This window comes from Cyanistes caeruleus, chromosome 1, assembly GCF_971803275.1.
Source record: "Cyanistes caeruleus chromosome 1, bCyaCae1.hap1.1, whole genome shotgun sequence".
NCBI classification, from domain to species: Eukaryota; Metazoa; Chordata; class Aves; order Passeriformes; family Paridae; genus Cyanistes; species Cyanistes caeruleus.
Window position 1 is genome coordinate 88,965,350 of NC_141701.1, and position 14,788 is coordinate 88,980,137.

At 43.3% G+C, this 14,788-nt stretch overlaps 1 protein-coding gene across 8 annotated transcripts in view; it reads left to right on the plus strand.

The window, feature by feature from the left end:
- LOC111923796 (uncharacterized) overlaps window positions 1-14,788 on the plus strand; it is a 108,286-nt gene that overhangs the window by 81,760 nt on the left and 11,738 nt on the right. The window contains exon 9 of one of the 8 annotated variants that reach the window (XM_086902180.1): window positions 814-2,006. The exons of 6 other annotated variants lie outside the window; for them this stretch is intronic. The gene's annotated coding sequence lies outside the window, so the exon portion shown is untranslated. Of the gene's footprint in view, window positions 1-813; window positions 2,007-14,788 lie in introns of those variants that run through there. One more of the 8 variants, XM_086902217.1, reaches the window with a different exon arrangement.

The following is a 14,788-nucleotide window of genomic DNA, read 5'->3' on the forward strand; positions in this document are numbered from 1 at the left end:
AGCAACCTCTGTAAACCTTTTAGCCACACTAACTGCTTTGTGAACTTTTACAGACTTCTGTGGCTATATTTATGAATTACATTCTTCACCTAACATCAGATTATTTTGCACAAATGTTATATGAAGTCCAGTTTAAATAGCTTGCAATTAGATGTATACAGTTTAGAAACCATAAACAGTGAGCAGAAAAACCTTAACGAGATTATTCTTACACTCAACAACAGAAATAAAAAAAAAACCCTGGTTCAGCTGTGTCTGTCAAAAAGGAGAGCAGTGTTAGCAGTCTGAATTCATTGTGCTCTGTTGCCTCTCAGGAACACCGGCCTTTTCTTCTTTGCAAACAAAGATTATGGATCTGACTGAGCTAGATATTTTAAATCTGCATCTTTAAAAAAATTATTGACACCATTTTAGTAGACAAGGAAAACAACGCAAAACATTCAGAATGAACATGAAGTATCAGCTGTACCTTTTAAAATTATTTTTCTCCTCCTTGCCAGTGTTTCTAGTATCTCTCTAGGAGCCTGAAATTAAACCATTTCCCTGTTGATTTGGGTTGACTTTTTCCAGTTGGAAAGAAAGAAAAGAATATGGTTTCCTTTTTTTTCTTCTTTTCCTAGCATTGCAAAAGCCCCACAAGGATTCTCTTCAAAGAAATCTGATCAGTGATTTAACACAATATAAAATGTTATGTAAAAGCACTAAGAAATATTCTCATAAAAGCCATTTGGGAACAAAAAAAGAGACAAAAACAAATGTTTCAGCCAACATTTCCAAAGGAAGATCTATCATTTTTATTATTATTATTTTTAGACTCAATCTTTTTCCCCATTCGAGCACATGAAGAATTGGCTTTTCATACACATCTTATGCCAGAAGCCAAGCTGGGAACAAGGTGCTTGTCTGCTCTTCAGCATTTTTGATATGCTGGACTTGAGGATCCTGAGGGAAAGGAACAAGGCTCATTTGCTCAAAGCAGCATTACAACCCTGGTCTTCAGGAGAGCAGGCTTTGGACTTTGATATGCTTGGAAGAATCCAGCCAGAATCCCTGGAGAGAAGAGTGGTCAAGGAGAGCTGACTGATTTTCAAAGGTCATCTGTTCCCAGCACAAGAATGGCCCATCCCAATGAGCAGGATATCAAGCAAAAGTAGCAGATCTGCATGGATGAACAAGGAGCTCCTTACCAAATTAAAATGTAAAAAAGAAGTATGAAAAAAGTGGGAGGAGGTGCAGGTGATCCAGGGTGAATTCAGAGACACTGAGAATGCATCATTGGGGTAAGAAAAGTCAGCCCATAGGGAGTTGAATTTTTAAGGGAAACAAGGAGTTCTAAGGGTAAGAAGAATAGCTTCCCTGGGTACATTCATAGGAAATGGAACACTAGGGAAAATATGGGCTTGGTGCTCTATGGGGCAGAAGGGCAGGAGACTTGGTGGCAAAGGGCATAGAAAAGGTCAATGCCTTCTTCTCATTGGATTTAACTGTAAGACTGGACTTCAGCAATCCAAGGGCCCTGAGAGCAGAGGGAAAGCCTAGAGCAAGGGAGATGTGCCCTTGGTGCAAGAGGGCTGGGTTAGGGAGCATTTAAACAAACTGGACACCCTTGAGCCCATGGGAGCTGGCAGGATGCACTCACAGGCGCTGAGGGAGCTGGCTGATAAATTGTGAGACTGCTCCTGATAACCTTTAAAAGGTCCTGGCTTTTGGGAGAGGTACCTTAGGAGTGGAAGAAAAAAAAAAAATGTCACTCCCTGTCTTCAGGAAGAAGGATCTGGGGAACTACATGCCAGTCAGCCTCAGTTAGATCCCCAGGAAGATGAGGGAAAAACTTATCCAGGAGATAGTTTCCAAATATATGAGGAATAAGTAGGTGAGTAGCATGGACTTCAGAAGGGCAAACTCTGCTCAATCAATGTGATAGCCTTCTACAAAGACATTAGTGTATTAGGTTATGTGATAGGCAGTACAGGGGAGGGGGTAAGATGATTTTAGCAAGAAGAAAAGTGGGAAAATAGCAGGGTGAAGATATAAAAAGGGGTTGTCCATCAGCTGCTCACTGGTCAGTATGGTTGTATGGCTGTGCCTTGCAGCCGCCTTCTGTCCTGAAGAAGCTGAGACTGTTTCATGCAGAGAAGAGAAGGCTCAAGACCGGTCTTGTGTCTAAAAATATCTGAAGGAAAGATGCAAAGTAACAGGCTCTTTTCAGTGGTGCCCAGTGGCAGGACAAGAGAGATTGGGCACACACAGAAATACAGGAATATACATTTAAGCCTTCACTCCAAAAGTGGAACACTGGGATAGGTATCCAGGCAGGTTGTAAAATTTCTGTCCTTCAAAACCCAACTAAGAATAGTTGTCAAAAACTGCTTGTAGTTGTCCCTACTTTGAGAATGGAGGTTGGACTGGATGATCTCCAGAAGTCCCTGCCCACTTCATCACTTTTGTAGTTTGGTGGCATCAGTGTAGCTGAGGTGTAGCACAGCATAAGCTGGGAGCAGAAGACATCCTCTCTCACACCTCCAACAACTCCGCAGCTGCCAAAGGAATTGGTGAGTATATCGCTTGCCTCTTGAAGGCGAGAGCAGAAGAGGTGACAAGGAAGAGCTGCAGTCTGTCCCTTGTAAGCGGCAGTGGGGAAGCTTCAGCTGTGCTCCCAAAGCTGGTGTTGCCCTGCAAGTTCTGCTGGCACCTTCCTGCTGCTGCACGTCTGCCCCCCACCCTGCCCCAGTGAGGCACAGCTGCCTCTTGGCATGCACCTCGTGAGAAGCCTCTTCACGGAATCACAGAACCTTTGGGCCGGAGGGGACCTTAAAGACCACCTAGTTCAAACCCCCGGCCATGGGTAGGGACACCATCCACTAGATAAGGTTGCTCAGAGCCACATTCAGCCAATCCTTGGATGGGTTAGGGTGCCCAGGGATGCTGCTACAGAAATAAGAAGCAGGCATGAGCACCTTCCCCACTTTGTGGGAAGTGATGCAGCTGGGAGCATTTCCAAGACCACTGCCAGCATGGCAGCTGCCCTTGCCTGGCCACACTGCTTGATCCAGAGGGGGAGGTCACTTGTGAGGGTCCAGATGCCCTTCACACCCCCTTCCCTGCCACAAGACAGGCTCCTCTCAAGAGGCATCCCACTTTAGCAAAGGGTAAATATTATTTAATCTAGTAAAATTCCTTTGGATTACCCTAGACTCTTTAAAAAAAAAAGAAAAAAAAAAAAAAAAAGAAAAAAAAAAAAAGGCTGCCTGCTAATTTTGGGCAGTTGTTACTGAGACAGTTAAATCCAAGAGGAATTTTATTGGCCTTCTGTAATGCAAGTTAAATATAGGGGCAGCAGGAATTTCCCTCCAGGCCAGATAGGTCTCACATAAAATATTTGAACTCTGCAGGCATGCACACCCCATAAGGCAATGCCGAGCATTTCACCCAAGCAGCAACATACTCTCCAGTATTGCAGCAGCCCTGTGTGTGAGAGAGGATGGCTGATTCCCTTTGTCTGTGTTTCATTCTTATGCTACTATGACAGAGTCTGTACACCATCCTCCTTACTCCTACCTGATCATTCCTCCTCTTTGATCCTTTCTAGCTCCATGAATGAGTTTCTAATTCATACTTACTCCTTTGTGTGGAATTACTTCAATAATTTCATCTGAGCTATTTCTACATTTCCATCAGCACACCTAAGAAAATTCTCATCATTTTGTCAAGTTCTGGAATCTACTTTCTCATTCATTAAAATTCCATGGGAAATGTTTATTTTGCTTAGAACTAAGTGTAAAGTTAATTTGAAACAAAATAATAGAGAGGGAAAAAAAAAAAAAACCAAAACAAAAAGAGAGAATGCGTAGCTGCATTTCCATTTCCTTGATTAAAGCAATTAATTGGTCTGTCCTGGAAGAGCTCCTCTTTGGACAAAGAGCTCCACACCTTGTGCATACATCTAAAAGTCCCCAGAGAAATGTTACTGTTCCAGTGTAAACTACTACTCACATGTAAGTACTCACAGACAGCTTGCAGCCTAAAGGGGGGGCGGAACAAAAGATGTCTGGTATGAAAGAGCAGGTCAGTGGAAATGCTCCCAGAAACTTTTTAGATGTTTTTCAAATGAGCTCACTGTGTTAATCACTATGGGGCTGTGGGCTTTTTTTCCTGTTGTTTTGTTTTTGCTGGTTATTTTTGTTTGTTTGTTTGTTGTTTTTTATTTGTTTATTTTTTTGTAATGGTTGTGAATTCTGGTAGAGTAGAAGAGGAGTGTGCTACAACCAGGCCTGGGTTTTATGTGCCTTACAATCCTAGCCAAAGAGAAACACTCCCTTGGATTTTTTTTTTTTTTTTTTTTTCAGTTTATTTACTGGTAAACTGAGATCCTGAACTGCACTGAAAAGATATGTATTGCTCCATATAGTACCTGTCTTAGTAGCAAGATACTAAGTGGATTAAATATGTAATGTTTCCCAAAGGAAAGAGTAGGCTTGTAACAAATACAACTCCTAAACCTGACATTTCTGCAGGATAAGGGAAGACAAACAGCTCCCATTAGCTTTCATTCCTTCAACACTACATGTCACTGTGAATGGAAGTTCACAAGTAATTAGATACCTTAAGGATGAAGTGAAGTTCCCAGAGAATATTGATTTTTAAGTAGTGAAAATACTTTCTTGTTTACTTTGTTCAATACAGATTTCTCCTTTTCTGTCTACAGAAAACCTTTCTGGGAGCATATTTTCACTTGCCATAGCCATACTGATGCAAGCTGGGCACCACATTAGAGAGGTCCAGGTCTAATGCAAGTGCTTGCTTTAAGTATGGGCTGCAGAGCTGAGGCTCTCATTGTAAAACTGCATCCGGAAAATCAGAATTTGGAGGAGAATGGAAAACGGGGCTGCTATACTTATAAACACCTACAGACTGACAGATCTTAGACAATCTGGAACACCTTGTCATTGGGTGTCCCAAGAATAATATTATTAATTTATTTCATTATTTAAAAAATTTGAATGGTTTAAATAAAACCCATAGGAAATCTGTGCTCCCTGTGTTTGAGTAGCTTAAAGGAACAGGTTGTGCCTCAGTTTCCTTAGGTGGGGAATTCCTTCAAGGGGGGACCCATTTCTGTTCTTCTTTTGGGGAAGAAGACTGTCCACTTTGTTGTAACTGCTGAAGGTAAATGAATTAAAAACATGAGAAAAGCCAGCAAGAAAACAGCACCTACAACAGAAAGGACAACATACACGCACAGTTAAACTCAGGATTTGTTCCAGAGGTGAAGAGATGAAAAAAGCCATACAATTCTGTTTCTTTGTTTTGTAAGCTGTATTTTCTCATAAGTGCCATTTAAAGTCTATGCTTATTCTGTTCTAATCTTCTTCCAGCAAAATAAATAGTAAAAATAAGTATTTTTAACCCATCTACACGCCACCAGCTTTTTGATATTTAAAGAGAAGTGAGTTTAAAGTAATAATCTTGTACAGGGGAGAAGTTTTATTGTCTCAATCGTGTCTTAGAGCCTTTGTCTCAGAAATATTACTCTGCAGCATTCTCCTGTGCCTCCTGCAGATATTAATAACACTGTGTCACTCAGACCAGACTATCAAACAAATTTACCAAACTAACTGCAGAGTAGAATTAATTGAATCTTCCTCACAGTCGAGTATCTTATCATCCATACGCAGCAGGTAAGTTGGGCAACTGCTGTAAAAACTGAAGCCATGTGTATGTGCTTAATGGTGATAAACAGAAGTTATTTCTGTGCAAAAACGTTTAATGCAACATTCTCTCATCTACAGAGCTCCTCCATCCTCAGTTTATTTTCCGGTCCACATTAAATCAGATACTTTCACTGGTGAGCTCAGCTAACCCCAATTGTTGCCGTTTTGCTACCTGCAGTGTGAACATCTCTAAGCCAAGAGGGCCAGGTAACTGTGCCTGTGTCCACAAGCCAGTCATTCACTGCAGCCATTGGTTTTGCAGTGAATTGTCTTCTTGGAAGTGACAGACCAGGAAATTCTGATTGAAACACCCACTTAGCAGGCTCTTCTCAGTTACATGCAGTCTGCATCAATCAGTAAAGCTGTGCTATGAAAAGTCATTTCATTTTGTGGAGGATTTTGATATTGCAAAATCTGGTTTCATTTCAAATTGGAACGAAACCTAAATTTTAGCATTTTTCCATGGAAGGGAAAACCCTTGGGTCACATTCCTGCATTCCTGGCAGGCTGCTGAACAAGGAAGAGTGCTGGAAACCCTCAGTCTCTCATCCCAGGGCTTTCCATGTGACTGGCAGGACTGGGACCAGTGAGCCTAAAAACCACAGGGTCTCCCATTTTCCCAGGCAGCTGCAAGGCTTCAAATTGGTGATTCAATTCATCATTCCCCAGCAGTCCACATGGTAATCTCTGGAGAGCTTGGTGTTGCAGCCCTTCTCTCCCTCCTCTTTACGTAACTTGGTCCAGTCTGCTGCATCTCTTTGCTTCACGTCTTTGGATTTCTCGATGCGTTCCCAAAGTGCAGACCCTCTCTGAGCATCCCCTTATGAGAACCAGGACCTGGTATTCAGTCAGCCTTGGTATTCAGTAGGAGTTTTGGAGCTGAGTGCCAAGTTTATGAGCAAAAACTTCGTAGCTGATTTGCCTTTGGTGCCAACTCAGATCTTTAGTCAGAGTGAACTTGACCTCCATGAAATGGTTTGCTCCCGCTGATGCAGATTCTGAGGCTGGTCTCAGGTCTCAGAGACTCCCTGATGGCTTAATCAAACTCTTTCCCAGAGCACCAGCTCTGTGGATATTCTGGCAGGCTGCCTCCTCGGGGACACATGATAGCTGAAGTGAATACTGCAGCCTTTGCATGAGGTTTCCAACCACATCCCAATCCTCCCCCTTACAGCTCCCTCAACACTATTTTAGGCAGCAGAAGAGAAATACAGATCTAGGCAAAACAATAACATGTCTGTGTGCCATACCATGCCTCAGTTTTCTCATCATGCTGAACATTTTTGAGAACTTTCTAGGGTCCTGCTCTCAGAAATGCAGAGCCTCTTATCTCTGGACCTGCCCCTATAGCATGGACCAATAGTTTTCTTCTCCCTTTTGTGAGCCCTAACCCCTTCTTTCTTCCAACATTAATAACAAATAGTCAAAATGGTGCCTCTTTGCACTATTTTCTTTATCATATCTATTGCACTGTCTAAATCTGTTGAAAATGCCAGTGACTCATCTAATCCCTTACCAAAGACAGAGATTCATCTCTCTTTCACCTATAGCATGCTGATTTCATCTGTCCATCCATTACCTAAGCACAGGTCCCAGGAAAGATCTCTGAAAACAAGAGGGTGACATAGCATCAACAACAGGACATTTTCCGTAATCAGTCTCTTAAGAGGATTTAGTGTGGATGAGTCAGCTTTCTCCAATGGGCAGAAAACACTTCCTTCAGACAGTTTCTGACCACTTGTGATTCACTGGGAGAATGAGAGTACCAAGCTGAAGTGACTGGAAGTGCAGAAAGGGTTTCTAAGGATGTGAGAGTTTGCCACCGTTATCAACTCTAAATGCATCTGAGGACATGAGATGCTGCATAAGACTATTGTATGAACACAGACTCATTCTGTACCTACTTCAAACCATGTTTTAAGAGCCTTGTCTGAGCATCTTCAGTTCCACCTCAAGTCAAGGAGGGTTGAGGTTGTTTAACATTTCTGAAAAACAGGCCTATCATGCACTGGGTCATGTTGATGTTCAGCCAGGGGCTTAAACAATACAGTCCTTTCGTTCCCTCTGGAGCACTGGGCCAGTCTGTTTTCTTGCAACCACACAGAGCAGTACTAAGAATTTGTTTATTGTTTGTAAGGTGACAGACATTTGATGGGAACCTCCACATGTAGGTCTAGATACAGGTCTGCTTTTGTGATTTTTTTTTGTTTGTTTAGTTGGTTAGTTTGTTTTGGTTTTGTTCAGGCTGGGGGCCTTTGTTTGTTTGTTGGACCATCTAGAACTTTCTATATTGGACTACCTAGAAACTTTCTGGAGGATACCAGAAGAGTTTAACTTGTTTACCTTGTCAAAACCAATGTTGTGAGAGATTATGGGAGTGGTGTACAAATACTGGGTAAACAGTGGAAAGATCACTGACATGAAAAGACTAGGTTAGCTAAGAAAAGTTCAGACTGGAAGTGAGGTGTTTCTGAAGAGACAGTATCTTTTTAGAGGAAATAATAGAAATAATTGCCTTACCCCTTCCTTCCTTGGCACTTCCTTTTAAAGACAGGGCTTTGTAATTTATACAAACTCAGATGCAGTGTGCCTGCAAGGCACAGCAGGGAACAATAATCTGACACAGAGAAAATCTTCCCAGTTTTAAGGTCCTGGAAGTATCCTTTCCACAAGGGTCTGGGCTATTGAACTGACAGAAAGCTGCTGGAAAAGGAATGTTATTTGAACTTAAGCCTGCTCATGGTGAATTCATTTGAAAATTCAAGCAGATGACTTCAGGGAAATCATTATGTTGCTTGCTTAGCTGCAGCTGTGATTTCCTTCTTGCATAGTGTAGACAGAGCTTTACAGAATGTTTCCCAGCACCTACTGTGGTAACTGACAGCTATATGTAAACTCAGCCTATTGTTTCAGATAGCACAACATCTTAATTGTAGGTTTCAGATTATAAATATATTGAAAAATGAACAGACAAATAAAGCAGTAAAATATTTAGAATTTGTTTCACTCATTTGTTTTTTATATGTACTCGAGTATATTCTCCTTCTGCCACATGCATGTGAACTCAATTGGTGTTTAACGGAAGCTTTGTGAAAATGCTGAGGAAAAACCATATTTCTCTGAAACTCAGGTTGTACTTTGATATCAGGTTGTATCATATGAGCATATGAGAGACTTTCTGTCCAAAGGAATATTGTCTGTCTTATTTCCTTTGCCCTGTTATCTTTGGAGATTATTTATTTTTAATAAGGCAATGGCATCAAAAAATTGCAGAGCTAGATTGTGCTGCCTACGCAGAATGGTGTGTAGGAGTCTAATGACTGTTTTTCCTCAAAAAAAAAAGTCCCACAAGTATGCAAACTGCCCCCAGATGACCCTGCTAGGATGAAGGCTGAATCATAGAATCATTTAAGTTGGAAAAGGCCTTTAAGATCACTGAGCTCAGCCATTTACCCAGCACTAGTTAGTCCACCACTAAACCATGTCCTCAGGTGCCACGTCTACACTTCTTTTAAATATCTCCAGGGATGGTGATTCAACCACTTCCCTGGGCAACGTCCTAAAGTCCAGTAAACCTCCTGTGACACAACCTGGGGCCATTTCCTATTGTCCTATTGCTTGGTACTTTCGACACAGCTGACTCCCACTCACTACAACTTCCTTTCAGGTTGTGAAGACACATGAAACCTCTGGAGAAAATTTGCTGTAGGAATGAGGAGGTGGAGGAGACAGAAATAAATATTTGGATATAGAGTCCCTTTCTTCATTAAGAGGATTCTTACAAAAAAGGCTTGAATAAAGGATTGAGGGACTTACATTTTTTTAATTGTAAAACAGAATCTGAAACACCATCACTAATCCAGTAGACCAGCAATAATCGGAGAGCAAGAGAATACTGTATGACACTGGAAAGGATTTTATGCAGATGATGTCATTCTTTCTTTGAATGAGTGCTATTAATCTGCATCTGAAGCATAAAACCATGAGGTAATGGAATACATTAATTACTGCAAGCTGCCAGTGTCTCTAGGCCAGTGGTTACCAACAGTTTTGGAGCCAGCCTCTTAGCACTTTTCCTCCCGGCCCTTGCCCCCAGCGGAAAACTTCCACCTTTTCCCATATTAGCTGAAATTTCCCATTTCATCTGGCCAGAGTCTTTGCTGCTCTCCTGTGTCCCAGCTCCCCATGCTCCTGCTGCTTTTTCTTACTGCCAGCCCCCAAGCACAAGGCCACACACCCCAGCAGAGCTTATTCACTTGGCCCCTTGCACTGTACTGAGCCTCACCTTCAACGTGGACATATCTCTCCCCAATGCGTCTGGGAAGGGAAGTCCTAAGTCACCTGAATTGTTCTGCTAGCTCAGCAGGAGTGGTGAAGGGAATGCAAACACAGAGGATCAGTGTGGCGTGTTTTCCATCACAAATCATAGAATTGTGTGAGAGCTCTGTGGTAAGAGCTCATTATTGTGTACTTCCAGGTCCTCAGCACTTGCTCAGGAGGAACCTCGGGGGATTTTCAGAGCATAGCCTTGCAGAGCAAGCTATCAGCATTCCCAGAGTATGCCCAGAACTAGTATAATTTACTAAGGCAATAGCACTTCCATCTGTTTGGAGGGGGGTTTTTTTCTGGTTAGTTTCTTGGGGTGGGTTTTTTTGGTTTAGTTAGATTGTACATTCTTTGAACCATATTTTGTAATGTATAAGTACAGGCAGATAACTGATCCTGATACTCAATACAGGTTTTATAGTAATGTATTAGAAGGATAAAGATAGTCCTAGCTATTTTTATAGTGGTGTAAGTGCCAGGTCTCTGACCCCAAGGTCTGGCCTGCCATTCCCTGAGGACTGGAGCTTAAGCTCTCAAGTTGTAAGCAATCAAGAGACTTTATTTGTACAGCTGACATGCTGAGGTATTTAAGGTGTCTGAGATCAGGTCCAGGTGTCTGTAAGGACAGAGCCAGCAGCAGCTCCAACTCAGGCCTGGGGTTGAAAGGACAAAACTAGAGTGAGTCCCCTTCTTTCCATCTTTGATAATCCATCCACATGCTACCAGCCAAACAGCTGGTAGTTCCAAGAGAGAGGAGAAGTTGTGGAAGAGGAATCTGGGAACCAGGATAATAGGGATAACTGAGACAGAGGAAGCTAAAAGGAAGATGACAAGCTTGATAAGGAAATGGAAAAGGAGGATGAGTATGGGAACTGGGAGAGAAGCATCAGAACTGGTTCAACAATGTGAGACTGAGTTTAGAAACTCAGAATGACAGTGGGATAGGGGAAAGTAGTCAGGATAAGAAAAGGCAGAAGACTGGAGCTGGAGCTGGATGAAGGGTCTACAGAGGCACCCTGGTGGGCTGAGGGACTTTGTAGGAGGAAGCTTTGGGGTAGAGCTGGGACTGTCTGGGCAAGGAGGCAAAGGCAGAGCATCCATCAGGGGCAGGAAGACTGTACAGCAAGGGGATGCTTGGGAAGCAGAAGGAATGAAGGGAGGAAGAGACTCAGGTAGGGGAAAGTGTAGTTTGGCAAAGAGCCTCAGATGGGGATTCACAGGGGAGGGAGGGAGGGAGGGAGGGAGGGAGGGAGGGAGGAAGGAAGGGAGGAAGGAAGGGAGGAAGGAAGGAAGGGAGGAAGGAAGGAAGGGAGGAAGGAAGGAAGGGAGGAAGGGAGGGAGGGAGGAAGGAAGGGAGGGAGGAAGGAAGGAAGGAAGGGAGGAAGGAAGGAAGGAAGGAAGGAAGGAAGGAAGGAAGGAAGGAAGGAAGGAAGGAAGGAAGGAAGGAAGGAAGGAAGGAAGGAAGGAAGGAAGGAAGGAAGGAAGGAAGGAAGGAAGGAAGGAAGGAAGGAAGGAAGGAAGGAAGGAAGGAAGGAAGGAAGGAAGGAAGGAAGGAAGGAAGGAAGGAAGGAAGGAAGGAAGGAAGGAAGGAAGGAAGGAAGGAAGGAAGGAAGGAAGGAAGGAAGGAAGGAAGGAAGGAAGGAAGGAAGGAAGGAAGGAAGGAAGGAAGGAAGGAAGGAAGGAAGGAAGGAAGGAAGGAAGGAAGGAAGGAAGGAAGGAAGGAATTCAGCTGACAAGGAGAAATGGATAGGGCTGAGGAGTGCCAAAGGTGAAGAATCAAAGCAGAAACATCATAGTGGGGTGGGACAGAGTCAGTCAAGCTGGGGAACGAAAAGCAGAAGAGCATGTGTCCCAATGGACAGCAGTGTCCCTCAGGGGTCTGTACTGGGATCAGTGGTATTTCATAACTTCATTAAAAACACAGACAAAGGGATTGAGTGCTCCCTCAGCAAATTTGCAGATGACACCAAGCTGAGTGGTGCAGTTGACACACCTGGAGGATGGGATGCCATCCAGAGGGACCTGGACATGCTCAAGAAGTGGCCCATGGGAATCTCATGAGGTTTGACAAGATAAAGAATAAAGTCCTGCACATAGGGTAGGATAACCCCTGATAGGCTGGGGGATGAACAGGTCCAGAGCAGCCCTGCTGAGGAGGACTTGGGGTTGCAGGTGGATGAGAGGCTGGACATGAGCCAGCAATGTGTGCTTCCAGCCCAGAAAGCCAAACCTGTCCTGGGCTGCATCCAAAGCAGCACGGGCAGCAAGGGAGGGAGGGGACTCTGGCCCTCTGCTCTGCTGTGGTGAGACTCCATCAGGAACCCTGCATGCACCTCTGGGGTCCCAGCACAGGAAGGACATGAACCTGCTGGAGCAAGTTCAGAACAGGCCACCAGGATGATTAGAAGGTTGGAGTACATCTCCTATGAGGAAAGGCTGTGTTTATTCAGCCTGGAAAAGAGAAGGGTTCAGGATGATCTAATTGTGGCCTTCCAGTTCTTGAAGGGAACATACAGGAAAGATGGAGAGGGATCTTTTACAAGGGCATGTAGTGACAGGACAGGGGAGAATGGATTCAGATTGAGATTGGATAGGCTTAAGTCTTGACTGTGAGGGTGGTGAGGCACTGGAACAGGTTGCCCAGAGAAGCTGTGGATGCCCCATCCCTGCAAGTGTTCAAGGCCAGGCTGGATGGGGCTCTGATCAACCTGGTGCAGTGAAAGGTGTCCCTGCCCTCAGCAATGGGGTTGGAACCAGATAATCCCTTTCATACCAAACAATTCTATGATTCTATGGCTCTGTGTGCCTCTTGCATCATATATTTCTTTGATTCATACAGCGTCAGCAAATAGCATTGAAATCCACTGGCAAAGTGTGTGTCTCTGTGAGTGTGTGTGTGTGTTTGTGGTATACACACTCACATACAAGAACGTGCATACCAGGTGAGAGCCTGTCAGATGGTCAAACACTAATGAAAATTGTCCTTTAGTTAAAATAGGCTGTCTTCAAGAGCAGTATGCAAGCTCCTGTGAGAAAACAGAAGCACATTTCTGGGCTTTCAGTGTGTTTTTATAAACTTAGGAAATAATGGCCTTCTTTTTTATTATTATTATTATTATTCCCTGTTAATATTTAAAAATACCAAGTCCTTACTTTTTCCAGTGCTAGAATTAAGGTTGCAAAATGCTCTCAGCTCTGAGACCTACAATTTTAACTGCATCATCATACATACTTGGTCCCTCAGGACACTTCTTTGCTGAAGACACAGGATGGATCTGCTCTGGGACATATCCAGAGTTCCCTTCCTTGTTCTACATAGAAATTGGCGAATGGGTATTGCATGAGACAAAGAACTGAGGATAGAGACTAGAGATTGTCAGAGTTGTATCTTGGTTCTGCTCTAACTCCTATATGATGTTAATCAAGCTTTGACAGTTTGACAGCTTATTTAAGCAAGTGTGTTTCTTATATACTGTATTCCCAGATTTCAGGTGCTGATGCATATGTTTGCAGCAAAAGTCAACTTAAGTTGTTCCCTTGTCAAGTAAAGTGCTGTATAATGCCAAGGCTTTAAAAAAAAAATCAAACTGGGCATTTAAAATTAATGAGCAAATGGGTATTTGTGATACTAGAGTGGCGGGTGTTATGGATATTAGCAATTCTGTCTCCACCACAGGGTTTGAGTGGCACCATTACTAAGGCTTTGGTACCATGCCTTGAGCAATATGGCAAAAAGGAATATTGAACAGGAGCTCATTAATGGTGCAATCACACACAGTTTTCTGGCTGCAGCAGATCCTGTCTCACGGGTTGCTGACCTCTCAGGTCTGCTGGTAGATCTCACTGTTCCTCAGCTTTGCAAAAATGATCTGCCTTAGCATGGGCACTGCTTTGTCTGCCATTTAAAAGCAGTGTGCTTTTAAATGCTTTTAAAGCACCCCTGTGCTTCTCCCCACCCCCCCCCAAAAAAAAAACCCAAAAAACCAAAACTGGATCATTTGACAGACTTTGAGTTAGGAAATGACTACAGATGGAGCTGTGCTGGCAGATCATAAAGTGTGATTTTGTCCCTGGTAGAGAAGGGGTGATGAGCAGCTGGTGGTAGCACCAGGGCAGTGACTCTTTCTTGGGATGAGCTCTGATCAAAGCACATCTGATCCTGTTTCACTGGGGTGCCACCCTCAGCAGCACACAGAGCATGGGCTGGCCTTCAGGCACAGCAAAGGAGCACAACAGGATGCTGGGCTTCAGTACTCACTACACAGGACCAAACTATGCTGCACAGGTGACATTTCTTGTGGTGTTTCCCAACTGCTAAGTGGTGAACTTTACAGTGTGAAATATATTCTGAGCACATTTTTATATGTCAGTACACAGGGAAATACATGTTACACAAGGTATACCTGTGCCATGCATATGTATGGAAATATATTTTTGCTACCTTTTCTTTACTATGCACTAGGAAATACTCAAGGGGCAGATGAAGCAGTCCTATGGCCCAGTCAAAATTACAATGAGTCTATCAAGCAGACCTCACAGAGAACATTTAAATCCCATAGGCATTTCAGAGACACTTACTGACTTCTGATGCTCCTTAAATATTAACAGCTGCTCTGGACTGTTGGACAAAAGATCATTTGGAAAGTGTTTTGTGCAGATCCATGACATAACGGTGTCTCAGTTGAAGTTTAATGAAATCATTGTGTAACATGTTTGATTCACCATGGAGTTGCTAAGTAGTGTGTCCCAAG